Source organism: Spermophilus citellus (genome assembly GCF_964194105.1).
Source record: "Spermophilus citellus genome assembly, chromosome: 5".
Lineage (NCBI taxonomy): Eukaryota > Metazoa > Chordata > Mammalia > Rodentia > Sciuridae > Spermophilus > Spermophilus citellus.
The window spans coordinates 158,676,618-158,695,627 of NC_138186.1; the positions used below are offsets into that span (position 1 = coordinate 158,676,618).

The 19,010-nt window shown below is 44.2% G+C and overlaps 1 protein-coding gene across 4 annotated transcripts in view; it reads left to right on the plus strand.

The window, feature by feature from the left end:
* The first annotated feature begins 2,284 nt into the window (after window positions 1-2,284).
* Window positions 2,285-19,010, plus strand: part of PLEKHG1 (pleckstrin homology and RhoGEF domain containing G1) — a 210,201-nt gene continuing 193,475 nt past the window's right edge. For 2 of the 4 annotated variants that reach the window (XM_081296331.1, XM_081296328.1), the window contains exon 1: window positions 2,285-2,475. The gene's annotated coding sequence lies outside the window, so the exon portion shown is untranslated. Of the gene's footprint in view, window positions 2,550-19,010 lie in introns of all 4 variants that reach the window. The other 2 variants (XM_081296330.1, XM_081296329.1) reach the window with 2 other exon arrangements.

Below are 19,010 nucleotides of genomic sequence, written 5' to 3' on the forward strand. Positions count from 1 at the left end.
GGCCTTCCTAGATGTCAGTCAACCTGCTTATAGCAGACATCATGAAGTTAGACTCAGGCCCCTGAAACCTGACCCTTGCCTCATTTGAATGGCTTCTCCTCAATAAAAGGGGTCAGCATGGTCTTTCTCTCCCTCTCTCTCTCTCTCTCTCTCTCTCTCTCTCTCTCTCTCTGAGGATCCTTAAGGTCAGAGGAGCCGTCATAACACCCCCCCAAAAAAAGGTATTTCTGTCTCTTGTGTGGTTATTTCGCGCAGCCCAGTTCCTTTGGAGTGACCCCTGAGTGTTTAAGTCACTGGAAACTCCAAGTGAGTAGTCTTTTCATGGCATCCCTCTACCCCTCCAATGGCTTTACTCTAAATCACTGTATCCTGAAAAGAGGGAAACCCCAGTTTTCTTTCCTTCCTCTCCAAGGTGCCCCCAAACCCTGACCCTCAGGCATGAATACACTCATCACCAAGTAGCTTCTCTGAAGCATGTCACAGGATTGGCAAGAGACCATAAATGTGGTACAGTCATCTATCTTGTCCTCAAAGGATACATTCCAAAACCCCCAGTGGATGCCTGAAACTGTGGAGAGTACTGAATCCTGTATATACCTTGACTTTTTTCCTCTACAAACGAACCTATGTAGGCACAGTAAGGTAACAACAATAAAACTAATAATAAGATAGAACAATTATAGCAGTATACCATAATAAAACGACTAACATTAATACTCTTGCCCTTTGGGACAATTACTGAGTAAATTTATGGCTAATTGGAGACAAATATTGTTGTATTGCAATAGATGTTCTGATAGTCAAAACAGCTAGTAGGAGGTAGTGTATACAGTGTGGATGCATTAGACAAGAGATGATTCACATCACAAGAGGAATGAAGAAGAGTAATAAGAAATTTTCATCATGCTACTCAGAATGGTACACAATTTATAAATTATGTATTGTTTGTCTCTGCAATTTTCCATTTGATATTTTCAGATTGTTGTTGATCTCTGGTAAAGCAAAACTGTGGAAGCAAAACTGTGTGGATAAAGGAGACTAATGTGCTATTGCACAAAACATGCTGTACCAAGTGAGGTGTTTCTGCCCCATGTCTATAACTAATAACAGTATAAAGAGATGGAGATATGATTTGTGTGAACTCCAGATTATGGAGACTCTCTCTCTTAATTAAGACTCTTCAGCCTCAGTTTCCTGTTAATGAAAGACAGTTAGAACCTGTCCTGTCAAGCCCACAAGGTCATCCCAAGACCTACTGCAAAGGTGTTTTGAAGATGGCAAATATCTGTTTCAGTCCCAGTGCAAATTTGCCCGTAGTAAACATATTCTAAGCATAATCCACTCCAAAGTCAGTTTGGGAAATAAAATAGAACATAAGCTCCACTTTTTGTGTACAAAACCTTGCACACAAAATATAATTTTTTAACCATATACCTATATAAAGGCAAATAAAGGGGGGAAATTCAATAACAATAGCTAACATTTATGTAGGTTTTATTAGGTGCTGGGTAGTCTCCTAAACCTTGTACGCACATTGTCTTATTTAAATCATACACAGCAACTCGGAGGAGGTAGGCGCTATTATCATCAATCCCATTTCACAGGTGGGGGAAATGAGACCCAGAAAAGTTAAATAACTCCCTGGCCCCATGCTAGCGACTGGTAAACTGAAAGTCGAATTGAAGGAGAGCGCAGTGGCACTAGACCATGGGCAAACCCGGTAAGTCCACTTGATGGGAGGTGTTAAGAAATGACTTCACCTTTGATTGAAGTCATAATTTCACTGCCGAGTCGGTGCCTTTTACGCCGGCTCTCTCAAAGGTTATTCTTTGTCCCCTTTTTTTCACTTTTACTTTCTCTAAGCAAAGGTCGTTTGGTACACCTACTGAGGCGATGAGGGTAATGATGCCTGAAAACCAGTGAGCTTTCCTCTCTTTTTGACATTGCTATTACCCCAGAGAGCCTCTGTAAAAAACTCGAGTGTTGACTTTATTTATTGAGATTATTTTCATATTATTTTAAAGAACTCATGTAGGAAATGATCACGACCCGAGAAAGCTAAACCTGAAGATCTCGCAATTGGAGAAAAGTGATGTGTCTGCGAAAACAGTAGCAGAGATTTCAAAAAAAACTCTCTTTCCCCAGAGGCTGTAATTTGACTGCTCTCTTTGGCACAGCTCCAGAGACGAGGCCAAGTGCTTAATCGCTCTTTCTCTTTCTCGTCCCCCTCTTCCGCCCCACCTTGCCGGCCCACAGCGCGCAGGGGAGGCGGGACGACCCGCAGCTCGCGGCCGGCGGAGGAGCTGCGTCCGGGCGCGGGAGGGGCGGGCGGGCCGACCGAGGAAGAGGAAGTCGGAGCCGCGCGGCGCTGCAGGGCGCTCGGCCGCCCGAGCCGGGGCAGCGCAGCGCAGTGCAGCGCAGCCGGCTCTTCTCCGACCTGCGAGCGCCGCCAGCGCCCGGGAGCCGCCCTCTCGGGTAAGCACCGGCTGGGACTCCACCAGGGATGGATCGGGGGACCCAGGGACCTCGGACGCGCCCCAGATCTGCAGGTGGGGGCGGGCGGGGCGTGGTGCCGGGTTCCTGCGCGCCCCTGGGCTGGAACAGAGGGTGTTGGGGAGCCCCTGGGGTCTGGCTTAGGTGCTGGCCGTCGCCCTAGGAGCCCCGAATCCCGTTTCTCCGCCTTGGCGCAGCCTGGATCTGCGCGGCCGGGCGCCGGCGAGCCTCACGGCAGCCCCCGCGCTGCAACGTTTACTATGCGTGGAGTTTCTGCGTGCCCGCAGGAATCACCTCCCGCCCCAGTTCCGACGGAACAGGGCGAAAACGGGACCCCACGGCCAGCCACCCTCGGCCAACTCCTCAACTGTGGTGCCGGCGCCGGGGCCCCGCTGGAGCGGGTGACCCGCAGTGGGAGTTGGCGGCCGGGGGCTGCGGCGCGGTGGCCGGGAGGAGCCGCGCCTCTGCAGAAACTCGGGCTGGCTCCCCAGCTCCGCAAATAAGCATTTTTAGGCGGTGGGGTGGGGGAGTCAGAGCCTGAGGCTCGTTAGTCACGGAGATAAACGTTCACATATGGGGGGCTGTGACAGAGCCCACCGTCCTGGCCTCGGAGGACAGCCGGACCTGCGCGCGATGCCCGAGCCCGCCCCTTCTTTGTGTCCGCTGAGCTCTTTTGCTTAAGCCAGAAGCTTTAGGATGCTCCAATGAAGAAAAAGGTCGCTAAGCGGTTCCATTTCACTCCGCTCACGGGACACCATGAGGTAGATAATTTATTTTAATGTGTTGGTGGACTTTTATTTATAAAGCCGGTGTCTCGTTAAGTTCTGGTACTTAGCGCTCCCTTTGTACCGCCCTCAGGTGGCTGAGGTTACTGCGCATAGTTTTGAAGTCCTGGAATGTGGGTCCCATGGAAGGCTGTTTGGTCAGGCATCAGTCTGAGAAGAGGAGGGCAGTCTCCCAGGGAGAGCTGGTTTGGGGATTTTATATTTTGTATTTAAACCAGGAGATGACCAGAATGTTAACTCTGGGTTAAATCGGTCATTTTCCAGAATTCCAGGCCTAGATAGATCGCATAATGCTGTAAAAAATAGTTATCAGGTGTTAAAAGCAGCTTGTTCTGGTTCTTAGTTTCTGCAAGTTGGCATACTTTTAAGAAATTCATAGATTTTGGATTTTTATTAAAGTGCTGTAAAATGTTTCCAAGCCTATCATGTCAGGGGATCAAAAAACTCCATTCTAACTGTGGCTTCTTCTTTGAGTATAAACCAGATAGTTTCTAAAGTTTCATGTACATTCCTCACCTCCCCCTGTAGTATTTATTTGTTCTGCAGTATTTAAGACTTCCATACAAAAGTAATGGATTGATGTTTGACCCTTTAACATTTTTAGTGTGGTCTCCCAATTCCTAACGGGAATTTTTGTCCCATGTCCAAGCCACTAGACCACCTGAAGAAATTTTCTTTCCCAGAGTTCTCCCACCTCCCTGCTTGATCCACAAATGAGTCAACAGCACCCACTGCATGACCTTCTCACCTTCCATTTCTCTTGTGTAGAGTTCCCCAAAGCTCTTTGCTGAAGGGCAGAGCAAAGTGGGAATTGAACTACTGTCTTGCCATCAACTCCATGCCCAGATGCTGCTTTTCCTTGATAGAATTTTCTTGCTTATCTCCATCTTCCTCATAGACACCAGTTCCTTTTAAGTGCCTTTAATATAGAAGATTGATACTGAATCCAGGTTTAAACATCTCCATGGGTGATTTGAGCAGTAATTGAAAGAGGCTAAATGATCACATTTTAATTAATAGAAAATGGCATCATAATTTTTTCGAAAGCAAACATAAGCAGGACTGTTGGGTTTTGCTGCTTGAGGATATAATTTGTTTTAGTGATTGAATTCAGCCTTTGTGGTTTACAGTCTGACATGTAAATATGGGAAATGCTGAGTAGCCCTAAATCTTTGGAGCCCTTAGTAAACTAAAAGCGATTCCTGAATCTGTACTCTTGATTCTTCATGCTGCAATTTGCTTCTTGTAGGTTTCTCCCTCTTTCATTGCTGGTAGTTGGACTTTCAAACTATTGTCATCTTTAAAGCCCTTTGCAGGGATAATTAAATCCCTGGACTATTAAAGCTAGGATGGCTTTGGATGATGTAGGCTAGGTTCTTACATCTTAAAGATTTAGCAAGCATGGGTGGTTAAGAACAAGTGTTCTGAGATTAGCCCACCTGTGTGTGAAGCTTGCCTCTGCATCTCATTAGCTCTGGCACCTTGACTCCTCTAAGGGAACTTGTTAGACATGGATTATTTTACAGTTAAGGAGAGTAACAATCAAAGTTGATGGCTTTCTGGATTTTCTCACCTGTCCTTATTTCTTCCTCTAAAAATTTTACAAAGAATGACCTTTACCTCTAGCATTGTGCTGAAGATTAAACAAAATAACCTATATTAAAGTGTTTTGCACATGTGGTGTGCTTTGAAGATGATTGTTTTGATAAACTAGATTCCAGTAGGGAGAGATTGTGCTAGAGGTTTTACATATTCTCAGTTGGCAGAGCTGGGATTGAGCCCAGGTTCACATCTCTTTCCCCTAAACTGCACTCTCTCAAAGTCATGGTTGCAAGAAGACATACTTTTTATGAAAGATAATGGTTCAGTCTTTAAGAAACAAAAAAAAAATCACTTATCTCCTTGACTTAGGGAAAATATAGTTTCTAATACAAAATGTTCATAGGAATGGAAACACTTTCTAGACAGAGACTCTCTAAATAATCTCATGCTTGTGTGGCAGACAGCTCAGATATTAATATTTCATCCCAGGCCTGCATCAGTCTTGCTTGATGTAATGAAAAGCTGACCCTAATCCATCCAGCCATTCAGAGCCACGGGCATCTGTGCCAAGTACAGCTCACTGGTTGAGGAGCCAGCTCCAAGTGATTAAGAACTGACTACATTTTATTCAGCTTTATTTTGCCCATGCTGGTGAAAATCAACAGATGTTTCAGCAAAAAAGATGTAAATATATGAATAATCTATGGTCGCAGGAGGAGACCCAGATTTGTTGCAGTATAACTGGCCTTAGGACACCTGGATGCTTGTATTCATTGGTGATCTCATGCCTATGATTTGGAGTCGACTGGATATCTAGATGTTTCCATGTTTGAGTCTGAGTATCTTTTCAATCTATATACATAAGGTTACCAGATTTTTTTCCAATGAGATGTGAGCCAAGTAAAAATTTCCAAACCTACACATATTCCTTTGGTAAGTACAGGAAACCCTTTGTATTGTGGGTTCTGCATCCCCATACACAACCAACTTTGGATTGAAAATATTTGAAAAAGGAAATTGTGCCTGTACTCAACATGTAGAGACTTTTTTCTTGTCATTATTTCCTAGATGATATAGTATAACAACTATTTGCCTAGCGTCTACATCACATTAGGTGTTACAAATAATCTAGAGATTATTTAAAGTATATGGGAAGCTGCACATAAGTTATATGCCATTTCTTATAAGGGACTTGAGCATCCACAGATTTTGGTATCCTCAGGAGTCCTGGAATCAACCCCCCTACAGATAGATACCAAGGGATGCGGTATTGAATTAGTCTTTGATGCAAAGCTAAAGCCTTGATTCATACATATCTATAACCCCTTTTCCCTTCCTCCCCACATAATCCTAGAGGAAACACAACTTGAAGAGTGTTAATGTCAGGCTAAATTAAAAAAAAAAATTCCAACTATGCCCACTTGTAATAACCTGATGGGAGGAGAGTCAGGGTTTTCACTGGGCCTTTAATTAAGGAAGTTGTTTTGGTATGCCTTAATAACCAGGGTGCTGTGGAGTCTGCTGAAGCCTTTTATCACCAGCTCCAGGAAGGTCAAACCATTCCTGCATTTGCCCAAAAGCTAGGGAGCCCTTTGGTGTGTGAGAAGGACATCTTGTTAAAATGTCAAAGAAAAGCAAGGTTTGAATGTGGTTCTGATGAGACCTCAAGCTTTAGAATCCACAAAAGAGGAATCATTGAATCCATAAATCATCATACTGTTAAATTAGCTGTAACATTTGAATTTGTAAGTAGCTCTCATTGTCCGTGTGACGGTCACACTGGGTACAAGTTAAGTGGCCAGTGACAGAGCAGACATGGAAGAGGACCAGGGAGAGAAGTCCTGGATCTAGGGGATACAAACCCTTTTCTGTGAAAAGTCAAATTGTAAGTATTTTAGATTTTGTGCCACATAGGATCTTTGTCATATACTCTGATTTGGGGAAGTTTTGTATGCAACCCTTTAAAAATGTAAAAACCGGCCTTTGTCATTGGCCATGCAAAAACAGGTTGTAACTGTTCTAGGTGAATATCCTTCGCAGAGACCTTAAATGAGAAAATTCGTGGGTGCCATCTAAGTGGACTCCATACACACTGCCATGTAATCAAGATCTCCTTTGTCTTTTCTCAGTCACTCTTGTGACTTTTTGGACTGGGGTTAGAAGTCTGTTGGACATAGCAGTGAGCTCACATAGGAATGGCTGTGCCAACTTTCAACATTCTGCCTGTGGTTGAATAGGGGGAAGGTGGTTGGGTTGAAGTAAAAGTCACATTGAACTTATCATTAGTGACTACATTTGGAATGAGGACCAACCCTCTGAGCATGACACTTGAGGTCCTTGTACCTGCTCTTCTCCTAGCATTCTCTGCATCCCTCCTAGTCTGCAGGACTCTCAGAGCTGTATGGGCTGTGCTGTCTCTCATCTATACTGGGATCCTTCAATACAAAGCATGAATACCTGTCTCCTGCATGAAACCCTTGCTCATTTTATTGGGCAGATATGCAGGCCCTTCCATCCTTACACTTGCACAGGAGCATCTAAATGAAGCACTTGCCAGTCCAGAGGAATGTGATTTCCTGCTGACAGATATTCACTTTCAGGGGTATAACAGTCCTGGATTCCCCACCTATCTGCTGCAAGTTCCCCTATCTTGAAAGTAGATAATAAGAATGACTTCTTAATTCTTATTTTTCCTCTGTTAAGCATTTAGTTCAGGGTCTGACATATTGTAATTGCTCAATGAATGATAACTTTTATTCATTCCAGAGCTATTTTTTGAGAACCTATAATGCCTAGAACAGTGCTTGACTAATACAAGAAATAAGGTCTCCATAGAGATGTGACCAATGAGATGGGAGAATCAGAGTGACAGAAGTTTGCCTTCAACTGGTGGTCCAGGAAGCCTCTGGAGAGGGCAACATTTGCACTGAGACCTTAATGATATCCATGAGTTCCTGTTGTTTCACTAGCTCTAAGATAACCCAGGGCCCTGTGCATGCCAGGCAAGTACTCTACCACTGAGTTATACTCCAACCCCAAATACATAATTTTTAAATTACTACTAAGGAGGAAGAAATGTGAAATGAATTCATAAGTTGTGAAAAAATGCATCTTAGCATCAATAAACTGCATTCATATTTGTGCTCCATAAATATCCACTAAATATCTATTGAATATCCATGGAGTGTTACTCTGTGCATACAAGATTTGCATTGTAACTGAATTTCTTTCCTCTGTTTCTTAGCTTGGTGTTGTTTTGGACCTAGTAAAGAGAGAAATATTAATATAGTAAGTAAAAGTATTTGCAAGACACTTCTTATATGCTTTAAAAACAGTTTGAAACATTCACTTTGGTCTCACCAGGGGGTATCAGTGAATCCTGTTTGAATGAACTTGACCTAACACATAACTTGTGTAGGGTGAAGTCGAGCAACTCTTGCATCTGATAATTCCTTTTGGCAGCTGTCTGCAGAGATATGTGAATCCTTAATGCACATAAATGCCTTCCTAGAGCAGAGAAGACATCAGCTCTGGGCTTACTTCCTTCTGGTTTCTAGATTTAATTTAACATAACTACTTTTTCACTCCTCCCTATCCCGGGGTGGCTAAACATCCCTCTGACTGAGTAGGTCCTTCTGACAATGAAATGGAAGACGCTCCATTTCCACCCAGCCTCCTCCCCTGCTCTGGCAAGTCTCAGGGTTTTCACACTGTAACTTGACTTCCTTTCCAATTATTCCCCACCCACCTCCCTTGCAAGTGTTTGCTTTTCTGACCACCCTCTAAACTCTCAATCCCAGCCCAGACCTTTTTCTGGACCCAGTTTGGAGCCTCTTGCCTCTTTAGCAGCTCTGCCTCTTTCTCTCCTTTAACCCCTCGCTTTCTAGATGACTCAATGGGAATTTCAACAATTATGAGCTATTTCTAGCTGGAATCAATTGTGTCCTCCTGCTGTTGTAATTTTCACTCAAATGTCACTCAGTCCCTAGCCCTTGGTGACACTCTGGCTCTCTACCCTGGTGATCCTGTCTGTCCTTTCTTCTACCCTCCTGTAATGTGTCCCTTTGGGACACTTGTCAGCTCCTCCCACCCTGTCCCAACTCTGCTGCTAAAGCCAGAGCAAAGTCTCCTTCCTGTACCCTGTCTGAAAGGGAGTGTGAGTGAGTGCCCAGCCAAGGAGGAAGCAGAATGCAGACCTTCCCTTCCGAAGCCAGCTCCTCCAACCTCTGCCTCTGCATGTTACTAAAGGCCCTCATGTTTTAAGGGGTCTGAAGATCAGACACCAAGTCCAGCTGAAATATGAATCTCTGGTAGATGCAAAGGGGAAGTCATTTGTGGGCATTTCAAGGTTGCAGGTTAACCATGTCCAGCCATAGTCACCATGATTTAAGGCTGTCTCTGACCTGGGATAAGAAAGCTGGTTGCACTGGAGGGGGAATGGTGAAGAGGGTAGAGGCCACCAGGAAGAGGGAAGGGGCCGACTGCGGCCATCAGGGCTCAGCTCCCCGGCCAGGTGATTACAGACAGCCCTCCAAGCCTGACATCTGCGCTTCTCTGATGTACTGGGAGAGAGGAAAACTGTAATCTGAGGCATAAATATATGATCCTGTGTTTGTTCCCTTGAACTGGGTAAACCTGTCATTAGTTTAAGTATCTGTGTTGTGCTAGCCTCAGAGGAGGATATGGTTGCTGATCTGAAATAGCTTATGGTTTAAATATTCAGGTGGCTCCTACTTTTTAAAATTTGAAACTAAGCACCTTAGTGTTGAAGGGTAAGAATCAGGATCAAGACTTTAGGATTACTGGGTAGGTGGCAAAGGAGGGGAGTGAGAGGAGGTGTTGGCTTTAGAAGTTCATTTTTAAAGGGAAAAGCCTTCCCTCCCATTACGCATTACGTTATGCCTTTCCCAACATCTAGGAAGGTGTTTAGGGAGTTGTTTGATAAGAGATAATGAGGGTGGGGCTGGAAGATAATAAGCCAGCTGGGAATAGACGGGAGGTGTGTGGGGGGGAGCAGGGGCTGATTGCTATTGGCTATGCTGAGGAAAGTGCTTTGGGAAATGTTTGGAAACTTTTTAGAACATAGTTATGGAGGGAATGTCTTGGTGGTCTGGGCTTTCTTCCACTTTTCTTCACTGTCTATAGAAGACAAATGCAACTACCCCCCTTTTTCCCCTTTAGTAATTATTAGATTCAGCTCTGTAGAAAGCCATTTTATCCCAATCCTGAATGATATTTGACCTCAAAATTAAAACAGCAGAGAAGATAATATGAAAATAATGATTTTGTAGCACACAGAGTCCTTGAGGTCCACAGGGGTACCCCATCACCATGAAGCATTACCGTTAGCAGCTTCCAATCCAGATGACATCTGAAAAGTATCATTGGTATGATACACTCTTACTTTTTGTTTCTTTTTAGAACTTACCTGAAATGCAAGCAAATATTATAAAGTTCTAAAATTGAGTGACAAGGCATTCCCTAATAGCTATGACTTTCTAAATCCAGAATGCCCCTGGGGAACAAAAAGAGACTTATTTTGTTTTATGGTCTGTCATGTGTTGAGGTGCAGGGCCGTTCAACCAACCCAGTCATATAGGTGAAGAAATTTCTAAATAAGTTAGCCAATATTTGTTTATAATGTCTTATAGAAATAAAAGAGAAAGTATAATTCTATACTAGCTAAGGTATAGCTAGAAATATTCTAAAAATCTGCTTGATTTTAGTTACTAACGTTATTCAGAAAATAGTTGGCAAAGGTTTAGAAACTACAGACCATACTCATTTATGAGAAAACTTCTGATCCAGTATGCATACTACATATGTAACAATCAAATCTAACATTTTCTTGCTTTCTTTGCTTATTTATAGTAATATTAATTCAAATGTTGCTCCTGGACCATTAATTATTAAAAAAAAATGGTGTAGGGCTGGGGATGTGGCTCAAGTGGTAGCGCGCTTGCCTAGCATGTGTGAGGCACTAGGTTTGATTTTCTGCACCACATAAAAATAAAAAAGACATTGTGTCCACCTAAAACTAAAAAAAAAAAAAAAATTAAAAAATGGTATGCCTGGGAAAGATAAGTTTGTTTTTTTAGGTCTATTGAAATATGGAATCATTTGGAATTAGGCTGTCTGTATATGTCATTTGGGAGCTACTTAAAACTGCCTTCTAGAAGAGGATAAAACTATAATAAATATGTTATGAGGTTTAAATTCATAACATATGGATGACACCTAGTACTTAATAAACCTTTGGTAAATAGTAGCTATCTTATTGTGTTTACTAAGTTTCACACTTAAGTTTCATTCTGTTACTAGACGGCTGGAACAGTACACCAAGAGGACAGTAAGTGGGAAAAGGCATCTAGTTGCTGTAAGGAGGGCCTTCAGTCTCCTGAGGCAAAGGTCAGTGGGAGGAGGCACAATTTTGGTTGTTTTACTGTGGTAGAGACCCAGTGCTCATTACACTCAGGGATTCAGATCAGAATTGATTTATTCAACAAATGTTCTTAGTTTTCTAAGTTCTGGAGATACAGTGATGACCAGCACAGACCAAACCTGAAGTGAAGGGGAAACTCTGTTTAACAAATGCTTTAAAAAAAAATTGATCTGGAAGTGGGTGGAGATGGGGAGCACTGTATTTTCTTGGGTGGTCAGAAAGGCCTGCGGGAGAAGGTGTGTTAGTCAGCTTTTCATCGCTGTAACCAATACTTGAGATAATCAACTCATAAAGAGAAAAGGTTTATTCTGCTCACAGTTTTGGAGGTTCTAGTCTATAACCGGTTGTTCCTGTTACTTCTGGGCCTGTGGTGAGGTAGCACATCATGGCAGGAACCTGTGACAGAGCATTTGCCTCACCATGAGCCAGGGAGCAAAGGAACTGAGGCTCGTATGGGGGTCCTTTTGAGGGCAGGTGCCCAGTGACCTACAGACCTCTCCTAGGACCTACATCTTAAAGTTTTACAGCCTTCCAGTAGTGCCATGCTGAGAACTGAGCCTTTAACACATGAGCCTTTGGGGGACATTCCAGATCCAAATTTTCACAGGAGGTAACCTACTGAAAGTTTAAAAGAAGACCCGAGGGAAGGGCGGTCTAGATAGTGGACAAAGTAAGTATGGAAGACCTTAGAAAGAACTGAGCTCCGTGGAGTTAATGCCCAGTCATCACTCTGGCTGTTGTGCAAAGAAACGTACTGGAAAGTTCAGGAGACAGCTTTGCACTGAGAGGGAGGATGGGAGCAAAGGAGGTGGTAAACAGTGGATGGATGCAGAACTGACTGTCAGTGATGCTGGAGGAGAAGGAATTCAGAGGAGGCAACAGGGAGGCGCCTTGCCTCACGGTACCTGCTTACCTGTCTCCATCTTTCTCTTCTGTCGCCCTCTGGGCAAAGTGGCTGAAGTAGTGTGTGGCTTGGGTGATGCAGTCTGTGAAGCTAGGAGGGGTAAGCTTACCTCCCCCCACAGTCACAGGAATTTCAGGTCCATAGCACGTTACCTCTAGCCCAGCACTTGCAATGGGACTAATTAATTTATGTTTGGTTGTATGAAGAATAGAACCTAAGGCCTCACACAGTCTAGACAAGTGCTTAACCACGGAGCTACCTCCTTAGCCCACCGTGAGGTATTAATGACCATGTACTTGTCTGCCTTCCCTCACTAAGACTGTGAGGGCCCAGAGAGCAAGTCTGAGCAAAGTAAGTTCTTCCTAATGGTTGAAATTAGCTTTAAGAAACCTTGAGTTAGTTGAGGAATAGAAAGTTTTGAGTACCTAGCTAAATATTTAAATAAAAAAGAGGAAGACAGGAAGAGGGGAAGGGGAATCCCACAGAGCTCCGAATTAGCACTTCCTAAAGCTTTCTTATAGAAGGTGGTTTGGCTCAAATGATTTTCTGCCCTGGGAGCCCATAGCTCTCCTGGTTTGCAGGTTTTATGCATCTGCAGTAAATGCTCTATAACTATGCATGTTCATTGCCTGCCTTTCTCTTACTGTAAAGTCAAACATTCAGCAGGGATGGTGTTTCTTCTCGAATAGAAGCAACTGTCAGAGAAAGTGGAGTGGTAAGAAGTCTTTCTCACATTCCAAACCATTCCATACCTCCCGTGCATCTCCAGGAAGGATATCGACTCTCTGGAGTCCATAAACACGCCTTTTCATGTGTGGGGAAGGCATCTTAGTCCTTTGGGTGACTTGTGACTCTCCTGAGGTATGTAGATCATGCCCAATTCCTCTGTCCATTCCCACTAGAGAGCCTGGTCACACCATTGACCTTGAACTTCTGACTTGAATTTTGGTCCAGTTCTCTGTTTCCACTGCCAGGTGGAATTCAGAAATTTTGGGTTTGATGTTAGTCTGAGTTCTGGATGAATCCTTAGTGCTCGGTTATCAGCCTAGAAATGTCAATCTAGCATTCTTACTGGAGAGGAAAAAGAATATAGCTAAACTTCATGGTAGAGTGTTAAGTGACACAATAATGGCTCTGTGACTTGTTAATTTGGTTGGTTAGGATAGATCTCTGGAGGTCCCCTTCATATTAAAAGGGAATGGATTCTGGTAGCCTAGTTTTAGTTACTTTGCCTGATAAGAAAATAATACAGTGACATTTCTCCCAGAATATTCTGACTTAAATTTTCTGGCTGGAAAAATGAGACCCTATTGTGTTTCAAAATAAGCCAAGGGAAAAATGATGATGCAGGTTGGTCTAGCCTCCTACTCCTATTCAGGTTTCTCCTGGACTTTATCTATTTGGCTTTTGCACAATTGACTCAAAGTCACCCACCCAGAACTGGACTCATAATCTCTATTTCCAGACCTACCTCTAACTTCCTGGGGTTGTTCCCCCCCCCCCTTTTCCAATTCTTAGTTACTAGCACCACAATTCAATAGTCACAGCAAGCCATTTTCCTTCCCTTTCCTGCCTGGTCCTTAGTTAGCAATAACTTCTTAAATAGCCCTCCCACCATGTTCACTTACTCATGCCCCCTCCCATCCTTTGAGACTCTTATCTCTTGTTAGAGCAATTGCTGAGCCAGCAGGGATGGTCTATCAAGAGCCCAAATCTGAGTGCTGAATGCCTGTGAACAGAGACCTCTTCTGCTGGCTTCATCCAAAGGAAAGTTTGACAGTGGAATTTAAGGCAGAGGTAAAAGTCCCAGTTGGAAGGTTTTCAGGGCTTCTCTGATCACACCACCTTTCATGTGTCAGGTCCTACCCATGGGCAAACCTGTAGGCTTTGTCTCCAAGACATCTAGAATGTTCCACCTTCTCACTGTCTTCACTGTTCTCGATTGGTCCAGGCTGCAGTCTTCTCCCCCTTGGTTATTTGAGTCTGTTCTTAATTGGTCCCTCTGCTTTTACCTTGCCCTCTACTGTCCTCAACACACAAGCAAAGTGAAAGTGACCTTGTGGTTTGTTAATGACATCGCTGTCTTCTGTGGGTTTTCATCTCTCTCAGAGTCAGAAGCAAAGTCTGTGGAACATCCTGGGGACCATCCCAGGCCAGTGGCTGCCCTGTTCTCACCATGGCTGTTCTCCTGTGCAGCTTCTTGTACTCACTCCTTGTGCATCACCTCCCTGGCCTCCCTGTGGTTCCCCGGGTGCTCCAGACTCCAGTCTCACATTGCTTCCATGCCCTGTGCATGGACATGCTTACCCAGGCATCAGAGCCTTGCAGCTTCTCTTCTCTGAGTTCCCTTTTTCTCTTTCCCCTTATGGGAAGTCTGCCTGCCCCTGCTTTATCAAACAGGAACTCCTGTACCTTGCAAGCCACGTCCTTTGTACCCTACATCATTTTTGTGGGTAGCACTTATCAACGCCTAAGTTAGGATGTGTTCAGTTATGGTCTGTCCTGTCACTTTCGAGAGCAGAGACCTATGTGTGTGGGGGGAGGGGGGTGTGGGGGTGGTATCCCCAGTGCTTTACAACGATGCCTAATGCCCAGTGCAGAGAGAAGCTTAAGCATTTGTTGACCAAATCAGCGACAGCAGTTGCCTTCTCTTGCCTCTAAGTAAGATAGGTTCTGGTGTCTGAATCTGTCATGCCGTGTCCTAGAACAGAGAGCCGCAGCCTAAGGTACGGGTAGATGGGTGGGTTGTGGTACCAATGGTGGTGGCAGTGGCTGTGATGATGGCAGGTAGGAGCAAAGTGACAAAGAACCTCCCCTCCCTTTCTGTCCTTACGTTCCTAGGAAGGCCACCTAGGTCTCTTGCCTGCGGAGTCTGCTGTCTGGTGCCATCAGCCTTCCTCTTTGCTGAGCTCCCAGATTTGCCCGCCACTCCACTTCATTCAAGCTGCTCCTCCACTCTCTCCCTTCTGACTCCGCGGTGCCCACATGTGTGACAGGCACCAGGCAACATCGAGTCACTGCTTTACTTACATCTCCTCTTTTACCTTTCGCTGTTCCAAATGCTGCTTTTCCACCAAAAGCGGCACTGTGGGATGATAGTTAGGCATTTCAACTCCAGAGCCAGACTGCCTGGCTTCCACCCAGGTCCCACCACTGAGAGTCTGCATGACCTTGGACAAGCTGCTCAGCCCCGTCAGCCCAAGAGTAGCATCTTACAGATGATGGAAAAGATACCAACTTCCCAGGATTATCATGAGGATTAAAGCCAGCCCTTCCTTAAAAGCCCACAGAACCTAGTCCTAATGTTTAGAACACGGCAGGTAAATATTAGGCAGTGTTTTTATCAAAATTTCTTTGAATCATCTTTCAAAAAAACTGAAATTGTCATCTTTGTCAAAAAACCATGTGTGCTTTAGTTATTATTTGATTCAGTTACTTATATACTAATTCCTTATCCTAATATAGGTTATCAATTTAACCATAGCTTACATTTATATATGATATAAATTACAAACATGTACAAAGATTATATTTATCTATCTGCATCTCATCTCCCTTCCAGGTCTGATTGACACAGCAGAAATTACTGTTTATTATCTTCCTAAGCTCCTTGGAGGGAGGAATTCATCTCTAATTAAGGAAATTTCCAGACAGAAATAAGTGTGGAAAAGAATACAGTGAGCTCCCACATACCATCTTCCAGATTCAGCAATTTTAAGTCTTTTGAAGTCTTGTTTCATCTGTTTCTCTATTTACACCTCTCCTCCAATTTGGAGTTTTAAAAGCAAATCCAAGATATGCTTTTTTGTCCACAAATCCTTCAATATGTATTTCTAGCTGATAAAAGCACTTTTACTTATACTTATAACTGCGGCATAATTAACACACCTAATGAACATTACAGTAGTTCCTCATATCCGCTCTTAATTTGTCCATGGTCAAATGAAACCCTGTTCAAGCAGGAAAGTTTTTATTTGCTTATTTTGTTCCCTGCCACATCCCAAGTACATAACAGGCACTGCGATATTTAAATGAATGAATGAGTGGGTTGTATTTTAAAAGTTTGTTCTCAGGCTAATTAAAGCCCACTTGACTCATAACGTAGCTGAGGCGTAGCTCTGTTTCATGTTTGTAAGGACCAAGAACAAGCCCCAGTGTCACTGGCCTTCAGAGTGATAACAACTGACTCTCTTTAGTCAGAGGGGTCTGAAATCCCATCTCTCCTCCCCTTTGTAAGCAGGGACTTCAGGTCACATGGGTCTTACTTGCAGCGTTGGGTAGATTACCTTTTGACTGTGGACTGTGCTACTTACTTACAAAGTATTTGTTCTTCATTCATAGCGCAGGAGATAATTACAATTACTGTGAACAGGTGATAATCGGAGGTGAACTGTTACACAGGGCTTGATGTTGAGCAGCTGTTTAAAGCAAGGCAAGCTGAGCACTGTGGCTCACGCCTGTAATCCCAGTGGCCTGGGAGGCTGAGGCAGGAGTATTGCAAGTTCAAAGCCAGCCTCAGCAACTTAGCAAAGCCCTAAACAACTCAGCAAGACTGTGTTTCTAAATAAAATTTAAAAATGGGCTAGGGATGGGGCTCAGTGGTTAATTCCCCCTCTCTCCCACAAAAAGGCAAAAAGATTGTCACTGGCACTCTCCAAGGCAGAGGGAAAGGCCCCCAAAGGTTGGCTGGGTGCAAGGGTCCCACCATGTGGCCTATAGGCCTCTCTGTCCCTATATCCAGGCTCTCTTCCTCTCTGTGGTGGCCATTGAGGGTTTCCCACTTTTGTGGTATAGTTTTACTTCTGGTAGTTTGCTGTCCTTTAGAGGGTCAGCAAAAGACCCTCTGAAGTTTTTACTACTGTTAAAGAGATTCTGAAAAGGATCTTTTGTTTTGTTTTGGTACTAGGGACTGAACCCAGGGGTGCTTAACCACTGAGCCATATCCTCAACCCTTCTATTTTTATTTTGAATCAGGATCTCACTCAGTTGCTTAGGGCCTCTCTAAGTTGCTGAGGCTGCCTTTAAACTCACTATCCTCCTGCCTCAGCCTCCCGGGCTTCTGGGCTTCTGTGTACCATGTGACTAGCTAGTATCTTCTCTTTTGAGTAAACAGTGATCAGTTTTTGAGTAATCAGTTCTCACATGGAAATCAAATTTTGTGTGTCCTATAAATGTTTATTACCCATTCAAACCTAGAGCTCCATTCCTAAAAACACCTGAAGGAACAACTGGATACACTTCAGATTCATATTTGAGTCAGATTGTTGCCAGGCATGGTGGGCTCCTTCCTACATTCTGAGGTCCCAGCTAGTCTTGTGAGGAACACATTAGATTCAAGGTTTGCTTTTCTTCTCCACCATTCACCCAGTATGATGTGAATTTCATAAAGTAGTTACGCTGAATTTCCAGGACCACACCTTGGTCTGAGATTAACTGGTATTTGAGATGAATAAAGCTTGGATAACCTGTAACCTCAGCAAAGCTCAAACCCCTTCCTCCAGCAGCAGGTCTCACAGCATCAATCCTAACTCTGGTGACCTTGTGCCACAGCATGTGCCCTTGAACCAATTCTCATACTACCTGTCTGCCCTCAAGCCCCACAAGGCCAATCCCAATCCTCTGGTTTCCTCTGTTGGCCTCCCTCATACCTCTGAGAGCGGGCTGTTCTCTTTACCTTTTGACAGTGCCTTTATTGTTTGAAGTCTTCCCAATAGAAATCTTATAATATGCATTTGCGTAAATTTTCATAACAGAAAAAAAAACTGTAAATTCACATAGGCTTGGATTTCTTGTGAGAAGAATCAAATCAAGGAGGGGTTATAGCACAGAGCCAACTGTGAAGAGGAGAATTGAAATTGTAGACCAGGGCTGGGCATCAAGCCAGAGGAAGAGAAGGAGGCCCTGGAAAGAGAGACAGGGCCCTGAAGCTCGCCTCTGGCCCCATTTGCCCTGAGGTTCCATCGTGTACCAGGGCGTAGCAGAGGGGGCTGGCTGATGGTGACAGCTAAGGCCGCCTGCTTCCTGGATGGGGGGAGGTTCGAAGGTTTGCATGTGGTCACTAATTTCATGCTCATGAGCACTTTGAATGTGGGAGTCTTTCCCACTTCAAAGATGAGGAAACTAAAGTGTGGAAAGTAGGAAACTTGTCCAAAAACACCCAGCTAATCACAGGCAGCTTTGGGGACAGACACCCAGCTAATCACAGGCAGCTTTGGGGACAGACACCCAGCTAATCACAGGCAGCTTTGGGGACAGACATCCAGCTAATCACAGGCAGCTTTGGGGACAGACACCCAGCTAATCACAGGCAGTTTTGGGGACAGACACCCAGCTAATCACAGGCAGTTTTGGGGACAGTGCCCAACACACTGGCCAGATCTCATGATCTTAGTACATGTCGTGTTTTGAGTTAGGACTACAGATGAGAAAAACAAACAAACAAAACCCCAGTAGCTTAAAACAGAGAAATTAACTTTTCTCTCATGGGTCTGAATTGGTCCAGGGCTAATAGGTGGCTATCTGTAACTAGGGACCCAAACTCCTGCTACCTTGTCCTCAGATATGACATCTTAATTATGGGCAGCCATATGCCTAGTTAAAACTGGGCATTATTATAGAAGGAAAGGGAGGCTAATTGGGGGACAGCTTACTTGGTAGGAGAAGGGAAAGGTACCATTGCAATGTGGCAATTTGGAAGCCAGGGAGCCTGTGGCCAGAGTTGCCAACCTTGGCTGCTCCAGGGCCTTGCAAGGCTGAGTATACACCTGGGTCCTAAAGTACACAGTGGACTTCCGGGTGCTCTCTCTAGAGGGAGAGGCTGTATCCAGCATGTTTCACATCTGGT